Here is a 10,923-nt window from a genome sequence, read left to right as displayed (position 1 = left end):
AATAAGTACAAAACAACATAGTTATAAGAAAGTTAAGCAGTACATTTCGTCTCTGTTGACTTAACGTGCGGCACCAACCCAAAGGTTTAACCACACGGCCCCCATGGGCGTGGGATTGGGATATGCCCAATCAGCGCGTTCCCGCTAATGCGGGAACTACTGATACACTCCCAGGCTGCAGGGCCTAAAGGGCAGACAACCAGTGGTGCCGAGCGACTTTCCACGCTCTACCGTCTCTACAGGACGGTGCGCGAGCTGAACGATGCGCAGCTCACCCGTCGAGACTCCGGGAAAAGGGGCCTCTGACCAGTATTTGGCCTTACCACTGTCCCCGCGATGGTCCTACCCATGACCGGGTCGAGGCACTCCTCGGGGTCTTTCGGTCCCCGCGGTATCAGTCAAGATCACTAGTGGGATCTTTTTTAGCGTTAGCTACTACCATTTTGGAAGCCTACACTTCTGGTACTGATGAACCAGCGCTTCGAGTGCGTGGAGTCGCTACTCTCCAAAGGCCCTTACAGGAATTGGTCGACTAGACCCGGCGAACCGTATCCAGCTGGCCTTTCAACCTGCAAGGGGACCCCCCTGCGCCTCTGGACACCAGGCTTTACACGACATTCGCTCTTTCACTCACTTTCACTCTTCTTCTCTCAAACACATTCTTCGCCAATCCACACATAACCCACGCTTCCACAAAAAATCATTCATACTTCCATGCCCAGTTATCAAGAAACACACATATAAACTAGGCTCAAACTTAATCGTTTTCCATGCAAATCGAACATTCGTAATATATTCATACGTCACTCGCCCTTTTTCACTCTTATGCCATCTACGCTGCCATACCTCTATCATTCTCTCATTTATAAATCTCTCTCTTTCTTGCTCCTCCACCCCAGTCATGTCCTCATCATTTACAATCTCATTTTCACCAACACTCACACCATGTTTCCATCTCCAAATCACGCCTCTCCTTCTACATTCCAGGTCCTGGGGGCGGGGGGGGGGGGAGGTACCCATAAGACCTGCATTGCATCCGTTGAAACGGTTCTGCAGACATTCAGACAAGCATATAAAACCACTCGCTGACATCTATTCATAATATCTCTAGCATACTGAAATTTCATACTGTCACACCATACACTAGCACTATACATCATAGACGCTTCAAACAAACCTCTATAAATCACACGCATACCCTTCTTTCTCATTCCCCATTCTCGCCTCATCACTCTACTCATTTGTCCAACCACTGCAGTTATTTTATCTTTCAGACTTTTCAAATGTACTTTAAATTGCATTCTCTCAGTCATCCAAATACCTAAATATTTCACACACTCAACTCTTTTCATACCTTTTTCTTTCATACGTACATTCGGGCTTCTAGTCATTGCCAGACTTCCCTTCATCATCAACATCACACTCTTAGATTCAGAAACACTCACTCCTACTTTTTCTCCCCACTGACACACAATTCTCATCCATTCAGTTCCCTTTCTCTCCAGTTCCACTCGATTACGCCCTTCAATCATTAAAAACAAATCATCCGCATATGCAACACATTTACATCCTACCGCACTCAAATCTAAAAGCAAGTCGTTCATCATTCAATTCCAAATAAACGGCCCAGCTATAGATCCTTGCGGACAACCACGTACTACACGCTTCCATACTATATCATTTATTCCAGTCATACAAACCATTCGGTCCCAATCTTTCCACAAACTAGTCTCATTACATTGAATCTCACTTAATTTCTCAATGACTCTAAACCATTCCAAATTATCACACGCTCCTTTAAAATCTACAAATATCCCCAATACATACTTACATACACTCTGAGATACATACTCCTTAACTTTCAATCATGTAGTCTCCGTTGATTTACCTCTCGTAAATCCCTGTTGCGCGTCACACATTCTCCCATCCATCTTTCATTCTAGCCTCCTGACCATCATTTTTTCTAGGATTTTCCCCAGAACTGACAATAAACAAATCGGCCTATAAGACTCAGGGTCTGATTTAACTTTTTCAGGAGACTTTAACAAAATAATCACACGTGCGTTCTTCCATTCACTCGGAAAGGTATTCGTCTTCAAACACACATCATACATACTCTTCAAATATTCCATCCTACATTTCTCATGATTTCAGCACTCACACCTTCTGTTCCTGGCGCCTGGCGCCAACCTCATTTCCCTAATTGCTTCTTTCAGTTCATACCATTCAAAACTCTTATCATTTACTCCATTAACTCCATTACCATTCACTTCCTTATTTATTACTTCATTTCCGTCATTCAATTCGTCATTCACATCATTCATCTCCGAAGCCGGGAATAAGCGATCCAATATCACATTCGCACTTTCATTCCATGTTTTCGTCATTCTTCCATTCACATTCATCGTATTTAAACATTCACTACGACACTTTCCGCTACATACTCTGTAAGCAGGACCCCATGGGTCCTCATTACTCCATTTGCTCACAAATTTCTTCCAGTAATCCTCTTTCACTCTACACATCTCTTTCTTATATTCACTCAAACTTCTTTTATACTCTAGTGCTCTTTCATACACATTTTCTCCTCGCCGCCTAGCATTCTGCATTTTCTTCCGTTTGTTCCGTACTTTCTTCTTCATTATCTCTAACTCTCTTGTCCACCATGCAATCTTTCTCTTATTTAGTCTCTTACATATTTTCAAACACTTATCATTCACATCTTGGATCAAACGTACCATTCCAGCCGCTAATTCATCCGCACTTTTATCATTTCGCACATCAAGCACACCCGCTACCATACTATGTCTTAGTTCATCCATATACTCATCCCAATCAACATTCTTACAAAACCATCTTTTCTCAACATTCAAGATTTCCACACACTCCTTATCCAATATCATACCAACACTTATAAAATTATGATCACTTATTCCCTACTCACATTCTATTTGCCATTCAAACTGACATTCAACACAGGAATCATTCACAATTGTCACATCAATGTCACTCTGTCCATTCGGACCAGAGAACATATATCATTCACTCGGCTCATTTAACACCTGCATACCATTCACAATGATCCATTCTTCCAATTCACGTCCACGCATTTCATTTTCTCTTGAGCGGCCATCTCCCTTATTGTACCATAAGGGAGATACCGCATTCGCATTCATACCAAAAATGACCCTCCTACCACGCAACATTCACACACTTTATCCATGTATCTAAGATATTTCTCAATATCCCGACCAAATCTGAAATACATGGACACAACATACAACTCACCAAAGTCTCCTTTGAACCACACACACACGCCATACTCAATTGTGCACTCACTCACACATACCGCCTCTATACGCACATCATTCACCACGACAGCCGCTCCCATTCGCTCACCTTCATGCGCAAATACTTTCATACAGCTTGGTAATCCTTTCATACTCCCATCCACAGCCACATACAGCTCCTGCAACATCGCTACACATACACTCTTCTCATTCATAACCACTCCCAGATCACACATAACCGTATACGCCCGCTGACAATTACACTGAATCATATTTAACATACACTTAGTCATTACTGATCTTCGTTCGCGCTCTCTCTCTCAACTATACGTTTATATTCCGGGCATTCTTCAGACATAACCGAATGATCACATCTATTACCTTTTAGGCTACAATTTCCGCATACAAATTCATCTTTAACACAATTTATTCTCACATGTCCTTTCTGACAGCATTTTTGACAAAAGATTCTCTTTTTCCTTACATTCCTTCGCAACATGGTCAAAGCCACTACACTTAAAACATCTCAACACACTCACATATTCTTTGAATTTATAAGATTTCAATCTTATGTAAATTCTTCCTTCATTAATTAATTTATTCAGCATTCTCACATTCATTTCAACAATTACATTCCCTAAACTCGCATCCTTTCTACTTCTCCTACTCACTATCCGCACTCGTTCATTAAACTTATTTTCACTCACACATTCCTTCAAATTCTTTTCATACAATTCATTCATAAATTCTTTCTCATTCATCTCATTCGGCACATCAAAAACAATTATTTTTGGTCCAATTTTCCTTGGTATTTCGACTTTTAGATCAATCTCATTGAATTTTTCACAATCTTTTATTCTATTCAGCTCATTCAAACTAGCTGTTTCAATCGCTAGTCCACCACTCCTTATCTTTCTTACAGCTCTCACTCGCACATTCAAATCCTTACTCACTTCGTTCATCACTTTCTCTTTCACTTGTTCACTAGTCATTGTCACCTTGTCGTCTTTTGGTTTCACAATGACAGCATATTTTCTATCTTTCTTTTCATCCACTCTACTCACTCCCTCACTTCGCATTTTACCAACATCCACACCCGTTCCAACACCCACACCCATTCCAGCAACACTCGCATACGTTTTACTCAGACTGGCAGGCATACCCACGCGTTTCTCATATTCTTCCAATCTACCTTTCAACCTCTCATTCTCACATATTAATCTCATTATACATTCCTCATACTCACTAACACAATTTAACAAATACTCACTCACACCTTTTGGCACACGATTTGCATCATTAAACATACACTTCCTCACTTTCTCACCTTTTTCATCTTTTTCATACATATCATATCATTTCCCTCTACTTCCATCATGCTTACATCCATTTTTCGCACATTTACACATCCACTCACACTAATATTCGATCTAATACTTCTATTACTTCCTTCTTCCGACGCATTTGTATCATCTATCTTTCTTCTTTTCAAACTATTGCTTCTACTACTCCGCCTAACGGAACTCCTACTTCGTTCTCTACTACTACCACCGATCGAGTCATGCGTCCTCGGCTCGTCGCCCCCCTTCCCTAATAATATCCTTTAAGGATATTAGTCGCTCGCGTTTAGAATCCATATTCATTCCCACGAGCATGGCGGATAAACTGTCAGTCTGGGCGGAGCCCCCTGCACCCAGGTAAGGTTAAATATAACTGGATTGCGTCGGGTGTCCAGAGGTTGGCCGCTAGCGACCAGCGCACCCGCTGTCCACGTACCGATGCCATCGAACAGTGCGCACCCCATCACTGCGCACCTCTGCTTAGGGTTAGGGATTTTTTAGAGAGGTTATCATCCTCGCGGCCCGGCCAGTTAAGGCAAGACCCCGGGCCTGTAAAACATGACCACAGGCTTACGGTATGCTAGAGCTCGGGCAACTTGGGTTCGCTGAGCCCATACCACAACTGGCTCTCACCAGCTGCAGCCCCTGAGGGAAGTTAAGCAGTACAGGAGGATACACACTTCGATAACAGAAAGTTTCTTTCATTTTATCAGTGCCGAAAATATTAATAAGTCTTGCTTGGAAAGTTCTAGCCGTGTTCATTTTCTTCTCTTCATGAATTTCTACGTACAATATTTCCAAAGTTATTCAAGTATGCGCTTCAATGAAACATACACATTCGATAGCCCATTGGATTTGTCGTATATACTATTTCATAATATTAAAACAAACATGGAGTTACATAACGGTCCATTTAAACTTAGCACTTCGTCTTAGAATTCTCAATGTTTGTGCTTATGAATCTAAGCTTATGAAAGCTTATGAATCTTCACTTAATTAATAATTTCAAAAAGAAATGATTAAATTACTATGTACTTTCCAAAAATGTAAGAACAAGCCCTTAGTTCTAACCTATAGATTATAGATTTATAAAAAATAATGTATAATTTATCAAATTTAATATATCACATTAAACATACTACAACAAAGAACAAAGTTATGGACATTGACAGATCGATAGCAACTTACCCATCAATTTCAATCGTTCTTCCTACTCAAATTCGTTTCTTGTTCGGAACTACTAATCTGACAGTATCAAGTAATAACGATCCATAAAACCGCAATAGTCTTAAGAACTATTAAGTAGATATTAGGCTAGTGCAATCAAAGGAGTATTGGAATAACGTATAAACGATCCCATATCAAAAATAATATAATACGCGTGCGAAGTACATATTATTCAGGATTACAATGGAATTGATCAAATAAAACATTCCACGCCGGAAACGACTTTTTGAAAAGTAAGGGACACCCATGGGGAGAGACCGTAGTATAAGGACTTGTGCACATTATTAATGCATTTTGTTTTCTACCCTCGCCAACGGAAAAATCGCGACGGTCGTTGACTTATCGAAATTACAGCTTCTGTCAATCATTTCATTATGACTTCACTAAAAAAGGGGGCGTGCGACGATATAAAAACGCTGGAAAATCGATCGTACTGCAGTCAGTAACCTGCCGTCGTGTTACGATGATATTCGTAAACGGCCCCGACACCACGTTCCACAAAAGACTAATTCTGCTGATGGGTGTGTGGCCTACCGCCTATCCGAGACCTCAGATTGGCCAGAAAGTATTCTTCTACCTTCTGATGCTGGTCAGCTCGCTTTCTGGGACATCTCTAAATCAAATGAATCCTTGACATGAAAAAACGCATATGTTCTGCCGTGTTTTTATGTCGTTGATTCGATAGTGACCCTGAAGTCAAACTTGTTTGAAAAATGTCAACAAAACAAAACATTAAAATCATAACAACACAGATGTGCAGAATTCAACTTTCAAATTTGAAGATTGAAGAATGTAAGGACGTTTATATTCTTTTGTGAGCTTGAAAATGTGTCAGCAGGAGGCTGTAAGTGATCGTGAACAACGTGCAACTAATTCGAATATTTTTCGAACGAGAAAGTGTTTAAACTATAGTTTTCGTTTTATTGTTTTCTCAGCTTAGATTTCTTGCATCAGGACACAACTTGTCAGATCGTGTTATAATCGTCGAAGAAGTGAATACTTATGCAAAGTTCAATTGAAAGTGCGGAACGATACTAACCCATTCTAGGTTTCGGTTGTATTGTTTACGTTTGCATTCTTTGGTCGAATTTCATTAATTTATTGAGCGACATATTTATACAGAACATTATGAATTAACTTTTTCTTCAATTTTTCGAAGTTCTTCTGTTTTATATTCTACATTTCTTGTTAGTATTTGCATTCTTTAGATTTGTATGTGCTATATATTTGTTAACTTTATTGACGCGAAGAGAATAATCAGGCACGCTCTTCGTTCTTATAGGGTTAATTGGGATTTTGTTAACACTAGGTTTAGGGAACCCGCCAAAATGACGGGTCATTAGTTTTTCAATTTACGATTATTCAGATTATAAAGATATATCTATGAGTTATTTATTCAATATATGCGTTACTTGCGGCAGATATTACCATAGGACTCGTTCAAAATCAGAATAAATGCCTTATTGTTATTTTAAAAACTAATATAAAACAGCTACGTTTAGTGCTCCGTAAATCTAGTGTTAAAATTAGTGTTCCTTATTCACTGCACAAACACGTGGTTCGAAATTCGAACCCGTAGATTCTTCTATTGCGTTTCAATATTTGGATTTTGTGACATGTAAGTATTTGACAATTCGTGCTAATTAATTGTGAGTAAATAAAAGTGAAAAATGCAAGGTTAACCATATCCTAATTAAGTACTATATGTATAGCAGTATGTACTGAAAGTGTATTTGATTCCGTATTTGTGTGCGGACTCACTTCTTTTTCGTTTTTACTTCTGTTTGAGTTGTAACATGCATGTATATATGCAATATACAAAAAGATTAAAAATTTTATATAATAATATGATTATATATATATATAATCATATTATTACAAAAAATGTTATACCACTAAATTATATAATATTATTAATTACCTTTACAATTATTATACAAATTTTAAATTATTTTATTTAAACAAATCTATATATATTATTATATAACCTTTATCTTTACAATTACAGGAATTATAATTATATTTTTATACTTTACAAGATTTATTGATAACTTTTTTTATAAAAATTATAAACTTCATAAAAACTATGTATATTTAATTATAATAACTTTTATGTTTATAATAATTTTTATATTTATAGATATTAAAAATTCTATAATTATTATAGAGAGAGAGAGAGAGAGAGAAAGAGAGAGACTGTGTGTGTATTATGATTATAAAATTAAAAAAATTTATATTTATCCCTTATCTCTTTTAACTTTTTTAATAATATTATATTTATTAATAATTATATATTTATCAATAAAAACATGCTTAATAAAATATAATCTACCTTTACGAAAAATTAAAAATTATGAAAATTTGAAAATTTTTAAAATTCAGAAAATTAAATCCATTACTGAATATTTTTATAAATTCATTGAATAGATTATCAACATTAATTAATATCAATTATTGATGAAATTTCGGACTACTTTTAGGATTATATTTATTAATTCAAATCATCTCAGGATTATTTCTAACTATACATTATTGCCCTAATATTATATTTGCATTTGAAAGAACTATTCATATTGTATAAAATGTTAATTTTGGTTGATTAATTCGATTAATTCATATAAATGGAGCTCCATTTTTTTTCTTATTATTATATTCATATTGGACGAGGAATTTATTATCATTCATTTAAATTAACTAAAGTTTGATTAGTAGGAGTAATTATCTTTATTTTATCAATAGCTACAGTCTTCTTAGAATATGTTTTACCATGAGGTCAAATATCGTTTTGAGGGGCCACTGTAATTACTAATTATTATCGGCTATTCCTTATATTGGACCAATAGTAGTTGAATGAATTTAAGAAGGATTCTCTATTAATAATGCAACATTAAATCGTTTCTATACATTACATTTCATTTTTCCATTTATTATTTTATTATTACAAATTATTCACTTATTTTTTTCTTCATATTAGAGGTTCTTCAAATCCACTAGGAACAAGAAATAAATATTACTTAACAAGCTTTCATCCATACTTTATTATTAAAGATATTTTAGGATACTTCTTAATTATTAATATATTTATTATTATTATTAATATTATAAAATATCCATATATTTTATCTGATCCAGATAATCTCATCTTAGCAAACCCAATAATTACTCCAAAACATATTAAACCTGAATGATATTTTATTTTGCATACACAATTCTTCGAGTAATTCCAAATAAATTTGGAAGAGTAATTACTTTATTTATATCAATTTTAATTTTAATATTTATACCTATATCAAATTTTAATAAATTTTACTGATTAAATTAATATACTTACGGTTTTTTTATTCTCTCATTCATTATATTAACACGACTTGGAGGACAATTAATTGTGAATATGCATTTACTTCAATAAGATTAATTTTTACTAGTATTTATTTTTCCTATTTTATTATTTCAGTAATATTAAGTTCTTTTTAATATAAATTATTATTCTTGTTAATGAACTTGATAAAGTGTATATTTTGAAAATATAACATAAATATAAAATTATTTATTAACTTAAATATTTAATTTTACTAATTATTTTTACTAATTAATTTTACTTAAATAATTAATCTTAAAATTAAATTATTAATATATGTAAAATGTTAAAGTTGGGTGATGTAGGTCGAGTGGTAGTAAATAGTCTACAGATGAGCTACGATAACTGATTTTAAAATTAGAAAATATTAAATTTAGAGCGGTTCTCGTTATATTGGCAATATTTTTGTATAATACTGTACATATTTTACGATACGGCTATTTTGCAATCTGCTTCAAATATTTTATTTCTAATTATGGATGGATACGGTAAATTATATTCACCTAGTAGGCATATGTTAATATTATTGTATTTCTCTAAAATGTTTTACACACATGCACAGAGACCTTGATATCGGCGAATTGGGTGGAAATAAAATAGTGCCAATAACAAAATGATCACCCTTCAAGTTCTACTTAAAGAAAAGTTGTTCGATATCATCGAATGGTAGCATTAATGAGGAGCAATTTCATTTATTCTACACCGCTATAAGACTCCTCCACCTCTCTAAAGGACGATGTTGGTGCATTCCTGTCACAACCAAATATATGGAATAAGCGTTAAAAGGTAGCTCAGTATTTACTATATCATCCGATAGCCTGGCTCCCATTAATCTAATTATATCATATTTGACATGCGCTATAACAACAATGATCTGCAGAGTTCGATGAGTTTTATACGCAAACCTCTCACGTTCTGGAAGTAGATATTCGGGCGGGCTCCATGTTTTTTGCATAGTACGCAGTGGTTCTCTTCATAATCTCAGGGATTCTATTAGGGTAACGTACAGTAAGCTATGAGAGAATCATTTACAGCGCGGAGTTGTTCCTTAAGGCCCTTGAGGTGAGATCTTTGCTCTTGTGTAAGATTTTGACTAATTCTTGCTGGTCCCTTATATATCTTTTTTCGTTATAGTATCACAACAGAAATAATTGTTGAAGGAAGATTAATTACTAATGACTTCGGATATTTTTTGTCTCTTCTGATGATGTTATCATAATTATTAGGTACTATTTTATTTAAAATATTGGTGACCTTACAGCGATCATCCTGACAGGGTTTAATAGAATTAGGTTATTTGATCTGTTCCGTCTTTCTTCTAGTTCCCCTACAATCTCTTGTATACTAGTTCATTTGCTTGAACTCTTGTTAATTAACGTGATCTTCTCTTTCAGATTTTTTTATTTTTAACGTTATAAAAGATATTTTATTATTGATTTCAGCTAATTCAAACTTGTAAGTCTCACGAATATAATCGAGTTCATTTGTAATCTTGGCTGTTAGATTTTCTCCTAATTTAGCGAACTGGTTAGTAAACAATTCAAATAATTCACTCGATATATTATTATAGAGCGTGGCACCAATGACTCCTCTAGCGAGTCCTGGACGAAACGCTCTCCTCTTTCTTTTTCCATCGAAACCACTGTCATTTCAGAGCCGCCCAACTCAGATCTTGTTAGACATTTGGAGCCAGTATGCGAAACTACGT

At 35.3% G+C, this 10,923-nt stretch overlaps 1 pseudogene; it reads left to right on the top strand.

Annotated features, from left to right (window-relative positions):
• Positions 1-8,321: 8,321 nt before the first annotated feature.
• On the top strand, positions 8,322-9,170 carry LOC143262194 (cytochrome b pseudogene; annotated as a pseudogene).
• Positions 9,171-10,923: the final 1,753 nt, after the last annotated feature.

This window comes from Megalopta genalis, unplaced genomic scaffold, assembly GCF_051020955.1.
Source record: "Megalopta genalis isolate 19385.01 unplaced genomic scaffold, iyMegGena1_principal scaffold0095, whole genome shotgun sequence".
In the NCBI taxonomy this organism is placed as follows: domain Eukaryota; kingdom Metazoa; phylum Arthropoda; class Insecta; order Hymenoptera; family Halictidae; genus Megalopta; species Megalopta genalis.
The sequence above is the reverse complement of the archived record's forward strand: the minus strand, read 5'-3'. Positions and strand labels throughout refer to the sequence as shown.